Source organism: Ursus maritimus, unplaced genomic scaffold (genome assembly GCF_017311325.1).
Source record: "Ursus maritimus isolate PB19 unplaced genomic scaffold, ASM1731132v1 scaffold_12, whole genome shotgun sequence".
Lineage (NCBI taxonomy): Eukaryota > Metazoa > Chordata > Mammalia > Carnivora > Ursidae > Ursus > Ursus maritimus.
The window spans coordinates 30,074,747-30,091,181 of record NW_024423564.1 but is presented as its reverse complement, the minus strand read 5'-3'; the positions used below and the strand labels follow the sequence as shown (position 1 = coordinate 30,091,181).

At 42.3% G+C, this 16,435-nt stretch overlaps 1 protein-coding gene across 1 annotated transcript in view; it reads left to right on the top strand.

Annotated features, from left to right (window-relative positions):
* The first annotated feature begins 250 nt into the window (after window positions 1–250).
* The window catches only part of ZNF326 (zinc finger protein 326), a 64,357-nt gene continuing 48,172 nt past the window's right edge, over window positions 251–16,435 (top strand). The window contains exon 1 of the mRNA XM_040627057.1: window positions 251–364. The gene's annotated coding sequence lies outside the window, so the exon portion shown is untranslated. The remainder of the gene's footprint in view (window positions 365–16,435) is intronic.

Below are 16,435 nucleotides of genomic sequence, written 5' to 3'. Positions count from 1 at the left end.
CTCGACAAGCTAATTCATGGCAAGTCTTTCTCTGGGAAAAGAGATAATTAAATCGTTCTGAAGTCTTTGCTCCCTAACTACAGTAGTCATTAAGGCTGTTCACAAATATTCTTGTTCCCTTTCCTTCCTGACATATGGTGGGTTGTACTTTCCCACCCACTTGAAGGTATCACCATGTGCCTTGCTTTGGCCAGTGAAGTGTGAGTGGAAACTTTGAAAGTCAGGATGCTTCCCTGTCTTATCTTTTTCTTGTCATGGCAACCAGTAATGTTCCTGCTAGTGGCTGCTTTGTCAGCCTGGGGCCTGGAGTGAAGATGACAATGGTGTGGAGGAGAACCCCCACCTGACCATGCTAGAAAATAGGGTGAGTAAGAAATAATCTTCAGGGACGCCTGGGTGGCTCAGTCGTTTAGTGTCTGCCTTCAGCTCAGGTCATGATCCCAGGGTCCTGGGATTGAGTCCCGAGTTGGGCTCCCTGCTCAGTGGGAAGCCTGGTTCTCCCTCTCCCACTTCCCCTGTTTGTGTTCCCTCTCTTGCTGTCTCTCTCTCTCTGTCAAATAAATAAATAAATAAAATCTTTAAAAAAGAAAGAAAGGAAGGAAGGAAGGCAGACAGAAAGAAAGAAAGAGAAAGAAAGAAAGAAAGAAAATCTTCAGGGATGCCTGGATGGCTCAGTCATTAAGCGTCTGCCTTCTGCTCGGGTCATGATCCCAGGGTCCTGGGATCGAGTTCCGCATTGGGCTCCCGGCTCAGTGGAGAGTCTGCTTCTCTCTCTGCCTGCCAGTCCCCCAGCTTGTGTTCTCTCTTGCTCTCGCTCTTATTTTCTCTCTCTGACAAATAAATAAAGTCTTAAAGAAAGAAAAGAAAAGAAAAGAAAAGAAAAGAAAAGAAAAGAAAAGAAAAGAAAAGAAAAATCGTCAGGGTGCCTGGCAGGCTCAGTCCGTAGAGCGTGTGACTCTTGATCTCAGGGTCATGAGTTTGAGCCTTATGTTGGGTGTGGAGTCTACTTAAAAAGAAAGAAAGAAAGAAAGAAACTTCATATTTAAGTCACTGAAATTTTAGGGTTACTTCTAACCACAGCATAATCTGGCCTATCCTGGCTGAAATGCTAATAAATAAATGAAGTTCAAGTTCATTGGTCCTGCCTGTTCAGACACTGGCTCAGCAGCTCTCCGCTGGTTAAGGACAGCTACTACGAGTATAAGAGTCTCGCTGGGAGCCAGGTGACTTCCGTCCTATATCTCAGTATATTTTCACAATAAGCCAGAGATTATTAATGCCATTTTACCTGTAAGAGCCTGAGAAGTGAAGTGCCTTGTGCCGGCTCACTGGCAAGCAGCAGAGCTGGGACAAGAAGCCAGGTTTTCTGAATATAAAACCCAGGCCGAGTCACTGAGCTGTACTGGGGCCCCTTACTACCGATTATGAACCGAGGTAATTTTAGCCCACTTGATAACTCAACTGTGACTCTTCCTGTTAGTCACTTATATCCTCCTTCCTGTCTCTGCTTCGCTATTTTCTACATAAACCCTCATCATGTTCCCCCACTTGGAAGTAATTGTCACCCTCCCACTTAAGGGTGAGGAAGTAAATACTTGGCATGCAGCCTCCAAAAGGTGTGCTAAACATTTTATATACATGGCAATTTTACTTAGTCCGTCCATGAGCCTGTAGCCGAAGTATTATTAACTTCATTTTAAAATGGGGAAACTGAAGCGCAGGCAAGTTATGTAAATTACCTAGGGTCTTTGTTAATAATCATTGGTTGGTGGTTTTCAAACCTGTGTCCATCTGATGCTGAACTTCTTGCTCTTTCCTGTGCCTATTCCCACAATGATATTCTCTGCATCTAAATCCTTATGGGGGGGAAAGAAAAACAAAGTTGGAGAGGATTAAGACACTCTGCAGCCTGTTCGATTAGACTTTTCTCTCAAGCGGTAGCCCTTTGGTAACCCAGAGTCTGCAAAGATCCAGGGATCCAATCATCAGGAAAAACAGGGCCCTCCAATCTCCTCAGAGAAAAATCCAGGAACAAGATCAGCTAGAAATGGTTATTTAATTCCCATCCTTTGATTTGCATATAGAAAGTGCCCCGTATGTATTTATTCATAAATTTGAGTTCTCTAGGGGCTTCTCAAAGTCTATGGTAGACAAGGTCTCCATAGCTCCTGGCTTTAAGGCAGGCTTGGGTGCTTGACTGGTCCTCCAGATGGACATTTCTGGCCTCTGCATTTTCCTGGCAGTCTTTTTAACACTTCTTTGCACCGCCATGGACTAGGTAACCACCTTCTTAGCCCTTCGCTCCAGCTCTACTCCTATTTCACTTCTTTGTAAATAAGTTGCTCAGATCCCTCTGGGGAATGAAAAGACATCATGTTCCTGGGTATTTGAGGCTAAGTATGTGAGCAGTTATTTACCCAACTCTTATGCTCAGCTGCTTGGTGATTGATTTATTGTGGTCTGCTCTTAACTTGTCCATGCTATGAAGGGTTCTCCTTCCTCCAGAGGCTAGATTGGAAGAGCTTACAAGCAGCCTTCTCATTCTAAGATCTGTTCAACTAGATCAGTTTTAAGTTGAAGCCACATCTATGTTGGTTTAAGAATCACACTAGTCACTCAAGTCAGTGTTTACTGGGGGCCTTATTCTGTACCTGGCCCACCTCTAGAGGCTGGTGACAGACCAGTGAGTGAGACAGACAAGTCCCCTGGGAATAAAGAGTCAATAAACAGGTGGACAAATGAACTTGGTAATTTCAGACCATGACCATCGCTGTGAATGAAATAAACAAGGTCATGTGATAGGCTATGAGAAGGGATGAAGTTTATTACTTTAGATAAGTAGCTATGAAAGGTTCTCTGATAAGGGACCTTCTGAGCTAAGATGTAAATGATTAGGAGCCAGACTGGGAAAGAGAATTCCAGGCAGAGGGAGTAGAAATTCTAAGGCTCTCAGACTGGAGTAGGTTTGGGTTGTTGAAGAAATCTGATAAAGTTGGGATGATTACCATTTGTTGAGTGGTTATTATGGACCAGGCATTGTGCTGTGCACTTCCATATTGTATCTCATTTTAATTAATTATAATCCCTGCAAGGTAGCTATTCTCTCAAGTCTCCAGGTAGATCATTCGTTCTGTTAGCACTTGGGGTTCCCTCACCTCTATGATGGCATCCTAGAGAAGTGGGTCTTAATTGGGGCAATTTGGAAATTTATGACTGAGCTCTACTAGCACTTAGTAGGCAGGGACCAGGGAGGAGAGACATGTTTCGATAAGTAAGATGTCCCATACAACAGAGAATTGTCCCTCAACACACGTGATTCTCAAATATAACACCAGATCAAGGTTCATGTAGGTGAAAAACCTGTTTATAATCTTCAAACCTAGGTTCTAATCCCATTTTATACACATAAATGAAATGTAAAATTATCTCTATCATCTATCTATCTATCTATCATCTATCTATCTATTTATCATCTATCTATCATCTGTCTCAGCCCCCTGTTCCTTGCACAGAGCTCATAAAACCTTTGTAATTTTCTAAGTGTTAAAAGCACTAGGAACATCTTTGGTTCTAATATTTGAACTTTGACGTTGGTTTCTCATACAGAACTCCCAAATTCCTTGGGATTTCTCAGGTGATAGGAGTGCCTTTTGTTCTAATGAGGTGACTCTTGGTGGGTTTCTGGATAGCTTTAGGATGGGGGCTGGTCACACACGATTAGAAGCTTGGGACTCTCAGCTACATTCCCTGACTTCTGGGAAGGGGAGAAGGCCTGGAGATTGAGTTAATGATTAATCATGCCCATGTGCTGAAGCCTACGTGAATACCCCCCAAATACAGATTCAGAGAGCTTCCACGTTGATTAACACATGGAGGTACTGTGTAGAGTTGTGTGTCCTGAAAGCACATGGAAACTCCACTCCCTTCCCATTTCTTTATCTGGCTGTTCATCGATACCCTTTATCATGTCCTTAACTATATAATAAACTAGTAAACATAAGGGAGTGTTTCTCTGAGTTCTGTGAGCTGTTCTGGAAAATTATCTAATCCAAGGAGGGGTTCTTGGTGAACCTCTGATTTGGAGCCAACTCAGACAGAAGTATGGATAACCTGGGCACTTACTATCGGTGATTAGCATCTCCAGGAGGGGAGGGATGTTGTGGGACTGAGCCCTTCACCTAGGAGGTCTGTGCTAACTCCAGTTAGTGTCAGAATGGAATGAAAGGGCAGGATAACCAGGTGGTGCTGGAGAATTGGTTGGTGTGGGAGAAGCATTTAGGAATTCAATCACCAACGAACAAAGGGAAGATCCTACTTAATTTATTTGGAATTTTATCAAGAAATGCTCACCATTTCAGAAAATCGCAATACCCACCACAATGCTACTCATGGGATTTGAGTCACCAGAATGATACAACTGTATCAGGCTGCATTTGTAACTGTCACGTGCAAATAAGGTAACAGGAGATCTGACACTTTTCAATGAAATTAAAATTAAACCTTTCTAAGAATGAGAATCCAACATTTCTGTTAACAGAGATGCATAAAAAGCATTCTCTTATTTCTTAACTCATTCATTGTAAGCAAGTGTAAGCAATGACTATTCAGTGGGTATTCTAATGGAACATGGCCCAAGCAAAGGCTTCTGATGCATGTTAATTTATTTTTAATTACTTTATTTCTCTTATATATTATAATTAAGAATTAGTGCTGAAAACCCAGTGTCCCAGAAAGTTCTGCAGTTCCAAGTAAACCAGGACTGTTGGTCACCCTAGATAGTGTTATTATTTTTTCCCCCTGAAATTATGTGTGGGTAGGTTATCTTATCTAAGAATTTAATTCCATGAAGGCAAAGGAAGGGTTACAAAAGATTTGTTGTAAGAAAGGAGTATTCGATCTGGTGGGGTGGAGAACCATGCCCTAGAGAAAGCCCTGAGTCATGGAGGAGTTTAAGAACAGGATCTGTTTCCACAGGCTGTCCAGAATGGGTAACACCCAGGGCTGAGTCCAGCCCTTCCTGCATAGATAAGAGTCCCACCTCCAAAACTGGGCTGGTGTGTTGGGGTGGGAGGGTAAATCCCAGGGCATTTGGCATCTATATTCCTAGTATGGCAGCCTCCAGCACACCTGGCCAAATTAATGCACACAATTATAATTTTTATTCTTGGAGAATCATAGAGCAGGAGAAGTTTGGTTTTGCTGCCCTCTTACCTCTTTTTGGCACTCCTATTCTTGTGCTCTCTATGTCCTCATGTTGAAAACTGTCCCCAGACAGTGACAGTGTGGGCTCTGGCCTCAGACCAACTTTGATTTGGACCTTGCTCTGACCTAATCATCCTGTGTTTACGCTTCCTTCATGGTAAAATGAGGGTAATGATAATAAATCTGCTGCATTGTGTTATTGTTAGGGATATATAGAAGAAATGGACTAATGTCACTCATTCTTAGCATGACACATAGTAAATGTCTCATGAATTGTATTTATCCTTATCCCTTGGCCTACATACCTTTGCCCTTCCCAGTAGCAACTTGCGAGTGAAATTACTTATTTCTCGTTCTTGCACCTCCTCTCTCACCTGTGTCACTGACGGCACACGGTTAGTCGGAAAGCATTCCGCTTCATGAAGCAATTTGTCTTAAGGTTAAGGTTTCCTGCATTTTAAAACTTATTTACCTCCACCGGAGGATTGTGTATGAGATATTTTTAGAATTGAGAGAAGAGTAGTTGTAGATTTTCCATTGCTCCCGGTTGTGGGCTGAACTGTGTTCTCCCTGAGTTTTCATATGTTGAAGCCCTAACCCCTAGCACTCAGAATGTGACTGTATTTGTAGATAGGGTCCTTGAAGTGGTAATTAAGGTTAAATGACATCATTGGGATGGACCTTAATCCAATGTGACAGGTGTCCTTATAAGAAGAGGAGGTTAGGACACAGACATGCACAGAGAGAAGACCACATGAAGACACAGAGAGAAGGCAGCCGGCTACAAGCCAAGGAGAGAACCCTCAGAAGAAACCAGTGCTGCTGAAACCTTGATCTTGGACTTCTAGTCTATAGAACTAGAAGGAAACAAATTTCTCTCTTTAAGACACACAATCTGATAGGCAGTCCTAACAGACTTACACGCCCTCTTCCTCCCATCACAGACTTCTTGCAGATTTAAGTTCCTGGAGCCAAATCCCAGATAAGTTCCTTGAATTCCATGTTCTCCTTTTTTCATCCTCAGGGCAAACCCTGGAGATTCAGGCTATGGGTTCACAATGGGGAGAAAAGGAATTAATATTTTTGGGTTCTATATATGCCAGGTACTTAATCATCATAGTAACTTATGAGTAGTTATTACAGATTAGGAAACTGAGGGTCAGAGAAGTTGCACATCTTAACTAAAGTATTCATTGATTCATTCATTCATTCAACAAGTTTTTATGGAACAAATATACCCATACCTGTACACCAGGCAATATGAAAGATGCTGGAGATATATCAGTGAATCAAACTCACTTACTCCTTCTTCTCATAGGGCTAATAGGTTAGTGGGCAAACAGATTTTAAACAAATAATCACATGGGGTGGCTGCCTGGCTCAGTTGGTAGAGCATGTGATTCTTGATCTCAGGGTTATGAGTTCGAGCCCCATGTTAGGGATAGAGTTTACTTAAATAATCACACAAATAACTATATCATTATAAATGTGATAACTTACAGAGGAGCACAACATATTAGTGGGAGAGCCAGACAGTTTAATTCCATGCAATAAAAATTTACCGAGCATCTATTATATGCTAGATGTGCTAAGTGCTTGGGAATTATCAATGAACATGACAGATATGGACTCTATCCTCTTAGAACTTCCATGGCTAGTGGGAAAAGAAGACATCAAACAAGCCTTACAAACGAGAGAGAGAGAGAGATGTTAAGAGACATGACTTCAAGGTTATCTGGGGCCATTTAGCGAAGCATATCACTCAGTATAAGAAATCAAGGTAGGCCTTCTGGAGGAATTGCTATACTTACTGGAACTTGAAGAATCAGGTAGCAGTTAGCCAAGCAGAGGTGTGCAAACTTTCTTCAGTCAGACCATCTCCGATTCACACAGTACCTTTCTCCCTGTAGACCTTCTGAGACGGCATCTTTTGTCTGCCTGGTCATACACAAGTCGTTCAGATAGAACACTGGGCGCTAACCGGAGAACTATTTTCAGTCTTAAAAGGGACATTCACCTTAGAGGGTAAGCCTAGTTGAAATTCCCATCTCGGTGGGTGACTTTAGGGCACTTCCTTTCCTCTACTATACCTTTTGTGGCAGACATTGGGGTTGACCTACAGAAAGCCTTTTTCCTATTGCCCTCTGCTATACAAGGCAGAAAACAAACATTTATTTACCCAGATTCCCTTGCTGGAATGGTTGGTCATATGGCCCAGTTCCAGCCAATAAACAAAAATTACTGCGTAAGCTTTCAGGAAGAACTTCTTCATTATTTTTTATTATTTTTTTCTTTTCCATAAAGATTTTGTTTTTAAGTACTCTCCCCAACATGGGCCTTGAGCTTACAACCCTAAGATCAAGAGTCGCATGCATGCTCCACTGGCTGAGCCAGCCAGGCGCCCCAAGGGAAGAATTTTTTTTTTTTTAAGTTGGCTCCTCACCCAGTGTGGAGCCCAGTGTGGGGCTTGAACTCCTGATCCTGAGATCAAGACCTGAGCTGAGATCAAGGGTCAGGTGCTTAACTGACTGAGCCACCCAGGGATGCCCCAAGGGAAGAACTTTTTTAAAAGGACAGATTCACCTGGCACTTGTTTTTTCCTTTGTCCTCATTCATGCCTCTTTTCTTCTTCTTGCCTTGAATCTAAGCGTGTGAACTGGAAGCACAACAGCCATCCTGTGATCACAGGGAGGAAAGCCACTTGCTAAGGATGTTGCAGAAAGGGCCTGGTTCTCTTGTGGCTTATGTCAGCCCTGCTTATACCCTGACTTAACTGCTTGATAGGCTACTGAGTCTTTCATTCTCCAGTGTTTTAGGTGTCCCCCCCCCCGCCCGTTGTTCTTATTTGCTACTAAACACATCCCTAACTGATTTACCCATTGCCCTGTCTCCCTGGTAACCACAAACAGGGGCTTGAACATTTTTACCTTAGTTTTGAAAGATTGTAGAAGTTTTCTACAGTCTGGTTCACATCAGGATATACCTGGTTGGGATGTTGTAGGTATTACCACAAACACAAGCTGAATCATATCGTTTAGACAATTGTACTCCGGTCAGCAGAGCCAGCTGCCTTTTGAAGTGCCCTGATTTAACCCCTGGGGCACTTATATTCTAGTGCTAAGTTTCGTGTTAAAACAGGCACAAAGTAGTCAGGGAGTGGCGCCTCCCTAAAGTCTAAACACAATAAAAATGATGCATGTTAACTTTAAAAAAAATTACCACTGAAGAAGAAATAGAAAAGGAAAAATTGAAGAGAAAGAAAGAAAGGCAAGAGTACAAAGACTAGTTTTGGGTAGTCTATCAGATTATCTTCCCTTTTGTAAGATCTAGATGACTGGAAATATATTCTCCTGAGGGAAGTCTTTCCTTGAGGTAGAAAATTCCTCCAGACATCTCCCTGCCTCCAAATATTACATCTTTTAGTTACAGGGAGGTATTTACAAGACAGATTTTCTAAGGCAATCACATTGCTCTGCAGTATAATTTCTAAAGTATTTTCTTACTGAAAAAAAATGTGCCCTTTTGTTTGTAAGAATCTTTCTCCTTGGAACACAGTCTCAGAGTTGTAAATCAAAACTACATGTTTACCTTATCATAGATTACTTTCTCTGATTCAGAAGTTTTGATCTTTGTGAAGTTGATCTTCAAAGAACCAGACCAGCCACCTGGATTCAGTGGTGTGTTGTGTTGTGTTGTCTGCTTACCAGTTGAACTGGAGACATTGCAGTGAACTGTGTTGATTGACTTGGCCAGATCATTGCCCTGTGGGCAGAGGGAAAGCAGAACAGCAGAGAATCTGGAAAAAAGACCATCCACCTCTCACAGTGGGATTTGAAAGACCCATTTGCCCCACCCCCCCTCCTTTTGGGTACCTGTCAGGTATCCCACTGCTTTGGGATAGTAGGCAAGCAACACTACAAGGTGGAAAGTGGAAGGCTTCTTTTGGTTTCAAGAAGCAGAGAAATACCGAGCCCATCTAGGAAAGAGAATTTATTGCAGATAGAGAACTGGAACCAGAAAGCTGATCAGGGGTCAGGGCAGTGCAAGGGCCTGGCTCTTCCCTTTGTCTCTCTCACCGTATGGACCTTCCCCCTCTTGTGATCTCTCTGCCTTTCTTCTAAGATATGTCTGCTCTCTTTTTCTCTATGTATTAATGGGCCAATTCTTCAATCCAAATGCCAGAAAGAGCTAGTCCAAATGACTTTGCTTAATCACATTGTCCCTTTGGGTAGTGCTCTTGGCCCAAGGCATCTTCTTGGGCCATTAGCCGGCTGATGGACAGGCCGCCTCAGGCCAGTGGCCACCTCTAGTCCCCTCAGTGATCACTGATGCACAGGCATCAGCCCAATCTGACTTTCCTGATCTGGGGGGCTGGGGGCAGGGCAGTGTATGCCAGAAGCAAGCGGCAGATATCACAGTCTCTGGGACTTGCATTTAGACCAAGTCCCAGTGCCATCACATGCCTACTTTGCTGGGCTAGATTTGCACTCAGATTTCCTTTTCTGTAAATAGGGAATAATAATGAAACCTGTTTCACAGGATTATGGTGAAGCTTGAACGGGATAGCATATAGGTGGAAGGGCTTGGTAAATTGTTAAATATTATACTCATGACATTATTATCAGAAAGAGCCATTGTGACCCATTTTGGCTTCTTAGAAAGGCTAACGGTTCATCTGTAAAGAGAACAGTGACAGGAAGCATGCAAGGAGTGGGGAGCGTGGGGAGGTTGGGGTCATCAGGAGTGCCCTGCTGCCCTGAGTTAAGAGGTGTTCAGGGGTAGCTAGCCACAGTCCTGGTCCTCAGGGTCTCACACGGCTCTGGGTGCTTGGTATATGTGTGTTTGTAAGTGCACATGCACACGTGTGTGTGTGTGTGTGTGTGTGTGTGTGTGTGTGTGTAAAACGATTGACAGAGAATAGAGAGCCCTCTTTTTTTTAAAATTATTTATTTATTCATTTATTTTTTTTAAGATTTTATTTATTTATTAGACAGAGATAGAGACAGCCAGCGAGAGAGGGAACACAAGCAGGGGGAGTGGGAGAGGAAGAAGCAGGCTCATAGCGGAGGAGCCTGATGTGGGGCTCGATCCCATAACGCCGGGATCACGCCCTGAGCCGAAGGCAGACGCTTAACCGCTGTGCCACCCAGGCGCCCCGAGAGCCCTCTTTTTTTAAAAGATTTTTAAATTTGTTTATTTGGGAAACAGAGAGAGCACAAGCAGGGGGAGCATCCGGCAGGGGGAGAGGAAGAATTAGGCTGATCAGAGAGCCTGACATGGGGTTCGATCCCAGGACCCTGAGATCATGACCTGAGCCGAAGGCAGATGCTTAACTGAGCCACTCAGGCACCCTTAGAGAACCCTCTTCTATCTCTTCAAAGCCTCTCTTCTCCTTTATTTAAGCTCCCCCCTCCCTTTTTAAAAAAATATTTTTAAGTCATTTCTATACCCAACATGGGGCCCACAACTCTGAGATCAAGAGTCACACATTTCACTGACTGAGCCCGCCAGGCACCCCCTGATGGTCCCCTTTTTGCCACTGACCTCTCCAAATTTCTTTAAATACCAGAAATAGAGTAAACAGGAAATTAAAATATCCGAGCTGAAAAGAGAGAGGTGACAGTGAATAGGCAGAAGTCATATGATATTGGGTGTGAGTTCCCGAGAAGGGCTGCAAGGTTCAGCCCACAGAACTGGGGAATTTGGGCTCATAACCAAACATCCTGTAGTGCCAGTAAGTATCCAGCCCTTTGTATGAAAAGCGGCCCCAACCTTGGCCAGAGCTGCATCTGGGCACCCCTGGAACTCCCTGACTCACTGCCAAGGTAGCTGAATGAGTGCGTGTTCCTGCCAAGTCCAGTGGCTTTACTTGCTGAGCTCACTGGATCCCTCCTTAAAGCACAGGAGGGAAGGTAGGGAGAACCGCCAGCCAGGATCCTTCTTGAACAGCCATCCTGTGCTGGATTGGAAACCTAGGCCCCGTTCACGTAGGCTCAAGTTGCTCACGTTCAGGTGCTCACATAAAAATGTACTGAAGCATATAGGAAACATTCAAATTATTCATAAACACCAAGCTTTCCAAAACACTGCAAGCTGGAATGTCTACTGAATTCTGCTGGCTGAGATGGGCCAGTGCAGGGCCTCCTGGGGCAGGAAGATTAAATAGGGAAGCAGGAAAAGTGGAAGCGAAGTTTGGATATGTTCCTTTGAGCAGCATACAGGAAGGGCAAACAAGGGGAGATAGGGGAGTGAGGAAAGAGATGAATCATTCTCCTCTATATTTGGCTAATTCCTTCATTGGCATTGGCAGATCTGACTGCTGAATCGAAGTCCTGGGGTCCTTGTTTTCTTCTCCCAGGGCTTTCTGTTCTCTGTTAATTAGGACATTGGAGAAATTGTCATGATAATTATAGTGTCTAGACTTGGGGAACTATGGGAAGCAGTAAGTGAATATTTAATTGCAGAGTCGAGAAGACACATGTAGACGACAGTATTTTGAAAGTCTCTTCCGAGAACAATGCTGCGCTGAGCTGTATTTCTTGGGATTGCCCTGACGTTGCCTGTTATGTAAGGGGAATCTTGGATGTTTCGTCTGAGCATTTAGGGTTGTCAAAATTTTCATTTCTTCAAGAAGATTCCAAGGATCTGCAAAGAAAGCTGTGCTGTAGTGCTCTGATCTTTATCGGTTTTACCCTCAGAGAGTATCGTCATAAGGGGTGGCAGAGCCAGGTGCTCTCAGTTTGTTGCCCAGACTAGAAGATGTTGACCGATTCTCTTGGGAAGATAGTTGAAGTGATTAGGATGCAAGCCTCCCACCTTGCCATGTTTGAGAATCATGTTTTCCCTTCCACAAATTCAATTGACACACTTTCTTCAGCTGGTTAATGGAAGAATGGAACAGAATGTTTTCCTTCCCAACATACAGTAAAGCCATGCTTACTGGTATCTAGTTAGAAATCCCCATTATTCAGCATTTCCCCACTTGGAGAGGACAAAATGATTGGTGTTTCTAATGATGCCTGGAAGGTTCCTGGCCATCTCCAGCTGCCTTTTATTTTTCCGGATGGAAATATCACTACTGTTTCTGCTGATGATGCATATAAAACTGGCTTATTGTAAAGATTCCACATTGAAAAATGGGAAAGTGGAAAACCCCTTTGTAAATGTCTCACCCCATGGTTAATCCCCCAGATAAACACTCAATAGACTAGTATAGGTCCCTTGGAAATTTTATGCATATGAATATACACATGTATATAGAATATATTTATGCAAATAAGAGCATATTGTGCATACTGTTGAGTAACCTACCTTCTTATTTTATATGTCATAAACAACTATATTAAACATAGAACTACTTCAATATTTTTTTAGAGGGGGAGGGAGGGGAATCCCAAGCAGTCTGCACACCCAGTGCAGAACCTGGGGTGGGGCTTGATCTCACGACCCTGACATCATGACCTGAGCTGAAATCAAGAGTCAGATGCTAAACTGACTGAGCCACCCAGGCGCCCCTTCAATCTTTTTAATGGCTACACCGCATTAAGTAGTAGTACAGAATCATCATAATTGATTTTCTTATTTATTTACTTGAGAGAGAGCGAATGCACAGAGGAAGAGTTGGAGAAGCAGACCCCCACTGAGCAGGGAGCCCAACGTCGGGCTCAATCCCAGGACGCTGGGATCATGAACTGAGCTGAACCTAGATGCTTAACCAACTGAGCCACCCAGGCACCCCATGATTGTAATCGATTTTACTATATATCTCTTAGTGAATACTTAGGTTGCTTCCTATTCTTTGCTATTATAACTAGCTCTGCAATGATATTTTAGCAGTGCTCTGATTATTTTTTTTAAGATTTATTTATTTATTTTAGACAGAGAGAGAGAGAGAGAGAGAGCAAGCAGGAGGGGCAGAGAGAGAGGGAGAGAGAATCTCAAGCTGACTCCACACTGAGCATAGAGCCTGGCACAGTCCTGATTTCATGACGCGGAGATCACAACCTGAGCCGAAACCAAGAGTCAGATGCTTAACCAACTGCACCATCCAGGTGCTCCTCTGATTATTTTTTAAAGATACATTATATTAGTGCTTCTTTTAAAAATTAATTTTTTTTTAAGATTTTATTTTATTTATTTATTTGACAGAGAGAGAGAGCCAGTGAGAGAGGGAACACAAGCAGGGGAAGTGGGAGAGGAAGAAGCAGGCTTCCCGCGGAGGAGCCCGATATGGGGCTCGATCCCAGGACTTCGGGATCACGCCCTGAGCCGAAGGCAGATGCTTAACAACTGAGCCACCCAGGTGCCCCTAAAAATTAACTTAATTGAAATATAGTTTAATACAATGAACTGAAGCCATTAGAGTGTACAGTTCCCTGAGTTTTGACAAAAGTGTCCACCCATGTAACTGATACCACAGTTAAGATATACAGTGTTTCCATCACCTCAACAATTCCTCATGCCCCTTTCCAGTCACCTCCCCTCCTGGCCCCAGGCAACAGTTGTTCTGCTTTCTGTTACTATAGAGTAACTTACATTTTCTATCACTTCATGTGAGTGGAATTAGATAGTATGTGCTTCTTTGAGTCTGGCTTCTTCCACTTCACATGTATTTGAAATTCTTCCACACACTTGCCTGCATCAGTAGTTCATTCCGGTGTATTGCTGAGTACTAGTCCATTGTATGGGTATACCGCAATTTGTTTATTCAACTGCTGAGGAAAATGTGGATTCTTTCCAATTCGGGGCTATTATGAATAGAGTTGCTATGAACATTTGTGTACAAGTCTTTGTGTAGACATATATTTTTATTTCTGTTGGGTATGAGCTTTTTAAGAAACTGCCTAAACTGTTTTCCAAAGTAGTTTGTACCATTTTACAGTCCTACCAGTAGTATAGGAAAGTTCCAGCTACTCTACATTTGTCTCAATATTTGACTTGTTAGTCTTTCTAAGTAGAGCCATTGTATTGGATAAACCATGGTACATCATTATCACTTTAATTTCTATTTTCCTGGTGATGAATGGTGTGGAGAATCTTTTCATAACCTTTTGGCTATTTGTATATATTATTTTAGGAGGCACTTGTTGAAATATGTTGCCCATTTAAAAAAAATCAGGTTGTCTTCTTATTACTGCAGTGTGAGAGTTCTTTACATTCTAGACACAACTCCTTTGTCAGAGGTGTGCATTGCAAATATTTTCTCCCAATCTGTGGCTTGCCTTTTTCTTTTCTTAATGGTATTTTCCAAAGAGCAAAATATTTAAATTTTAATAAAGTCCATGAATTATTTTTTGAAATGTAAAAAAAAAAAAAACCGACAAAAAAGAATGAGATTAAGTAGTGGTTAGTGCAGTTTTGTACTGAGTGCATACAATATTTCAATTCCTTGGAAAGTATCAACTGTGTGTTAATTAGAGTATTGGATTTAAAAAGCACCCCTTTTTCTTATTGCCTTGGATAACAGAATTTGCCATATTTATGTGTCCTCATGCAGTGACTCTGAAAGTCATCTTAAGCTCCTTTTCCCTTTTAAAGAAACTAAATTGGGAAATGTAGAGAGAAAGGAATATATTAGATCTCTGCTGACCATTTATACCAGAATACCTTTTCCCTAAGTGAGTAATCTATAAAAGTCTGTCAAGAGTTAAAATGAAAGCATATATCGAGTGCTTACTACTATCAGGCACTATGTGCTAAATGATTCTTTCATTTAGTTCTTACAACAATGGCCCTATGAGTTGGTCACCATTGCTATTCCCACTTTATAGATAAGTTTTCAAGTTCAGTGAACGGAATGGAGAGCTAGGATCCAGACTCCAACTATATATGTGCCAATATGCTTAATTTTTTTTTTTAAAGAGACTTATTTATTTTAGAGGGGGCAAGAAGGGCAGTGGGAGAGAGAGTCTTAAGCAGACTCAGCGCTGAGCATGGAGCCTGACTCAGGGCTCAATCCCACAACCCTGGGATCAGGAGCTGAGCTGGAACCAGGAGTCAGAGGCTTACCTGACTGCACCAGCCAGGCGCCCCCGCGCCTATACGCTTCAACTACCACCCACCCTGTACTCACACTGCGAGTTTTCTTTGGTGCATTAAAAGAGATGTATTATGTGTCGATCATGCAATTAACTTAGCAATGTAACAGAATTGTTGTACTCTGAGATTATTTACTACCCGATCTATATTCTGATTTCCCAACATGTCCCCCAATATATTTTAACACCAACATTTAACCCCTATTAATAGCTTGTTCGATGCTATTAATAGGCCTATAATAACCAGCTATTACATCTCAACCATATATTTTTATTTTTTAAATAGCTTTTATAGGGCTGTCTCATCATCCTTATTTAGGCATTTGTTGGTTTTGAGGGTGAACCTTTTTGAGATTTTTGAATGTTTCATTTCAACCTCAAAGTGAATTTTTTCCGTGTAGAGACTTCATGTTTAAACTCACACTTGCCAATATTCTTAAGTAAAAAATTAGACGATTCTGGTATTGAACCTTCTAACTCTCTGGCAAGGTATAGCTCAAAGGACAAGAATCTGGAAAGCTAGAGAGAAGTTGCTAGGGGAGACGAAGGCTGTCCCTCAGAAATAAGAAATTTTGCTGAGTCACAGCTGTCCTGCATTTTCAGAAAAATTAATGAGAATTAGTGGAGCCATGCAGACGTGAGGTCTCCGTGCATCGCAGGGCTGACTTCTAGGAAGGGTGGTGCAGTTTCAGCGCGGGGCTCGGAGTGGTGGTGTGGCATGTAGCACCATGAGTGTTGGTGATGAATATGGCTTTGCATTAGGCTCGGCAGTTTCCTCCCCCACATGTATGCTAGTGGTGGTCCTGGGGGAAAATGTCTGAGCAGAGCTGCAGAAGACAATTATAGGACATGCAGTAAGACCTCTTCCTCATTACTTTGTGCTTTAAAAATTAAATAAAGTCGAGTGTACCATGAACATTTTTCTTTCTCCTCTTCAGTTTCCTGAAGCGAAAAAAACAAAAACCAAAAAAAACAAAAACCAAAAAAAAAAACCAAAAAACCCCACCACACCAAAGAAATTAAGTGATTTGGAAAAAAAATTCCTTTGTCTTACATTAATTACTGAATGAAACATCACTAAATTTTGACCTTTCTTCCCTTAATAATTTGTATCAGTGGGAATATTTTGGTCATAAAACAACTTTGGGGGGAATGGTGTACTATGTAAATAGGACATCTACTACCTTCTGTGAGAG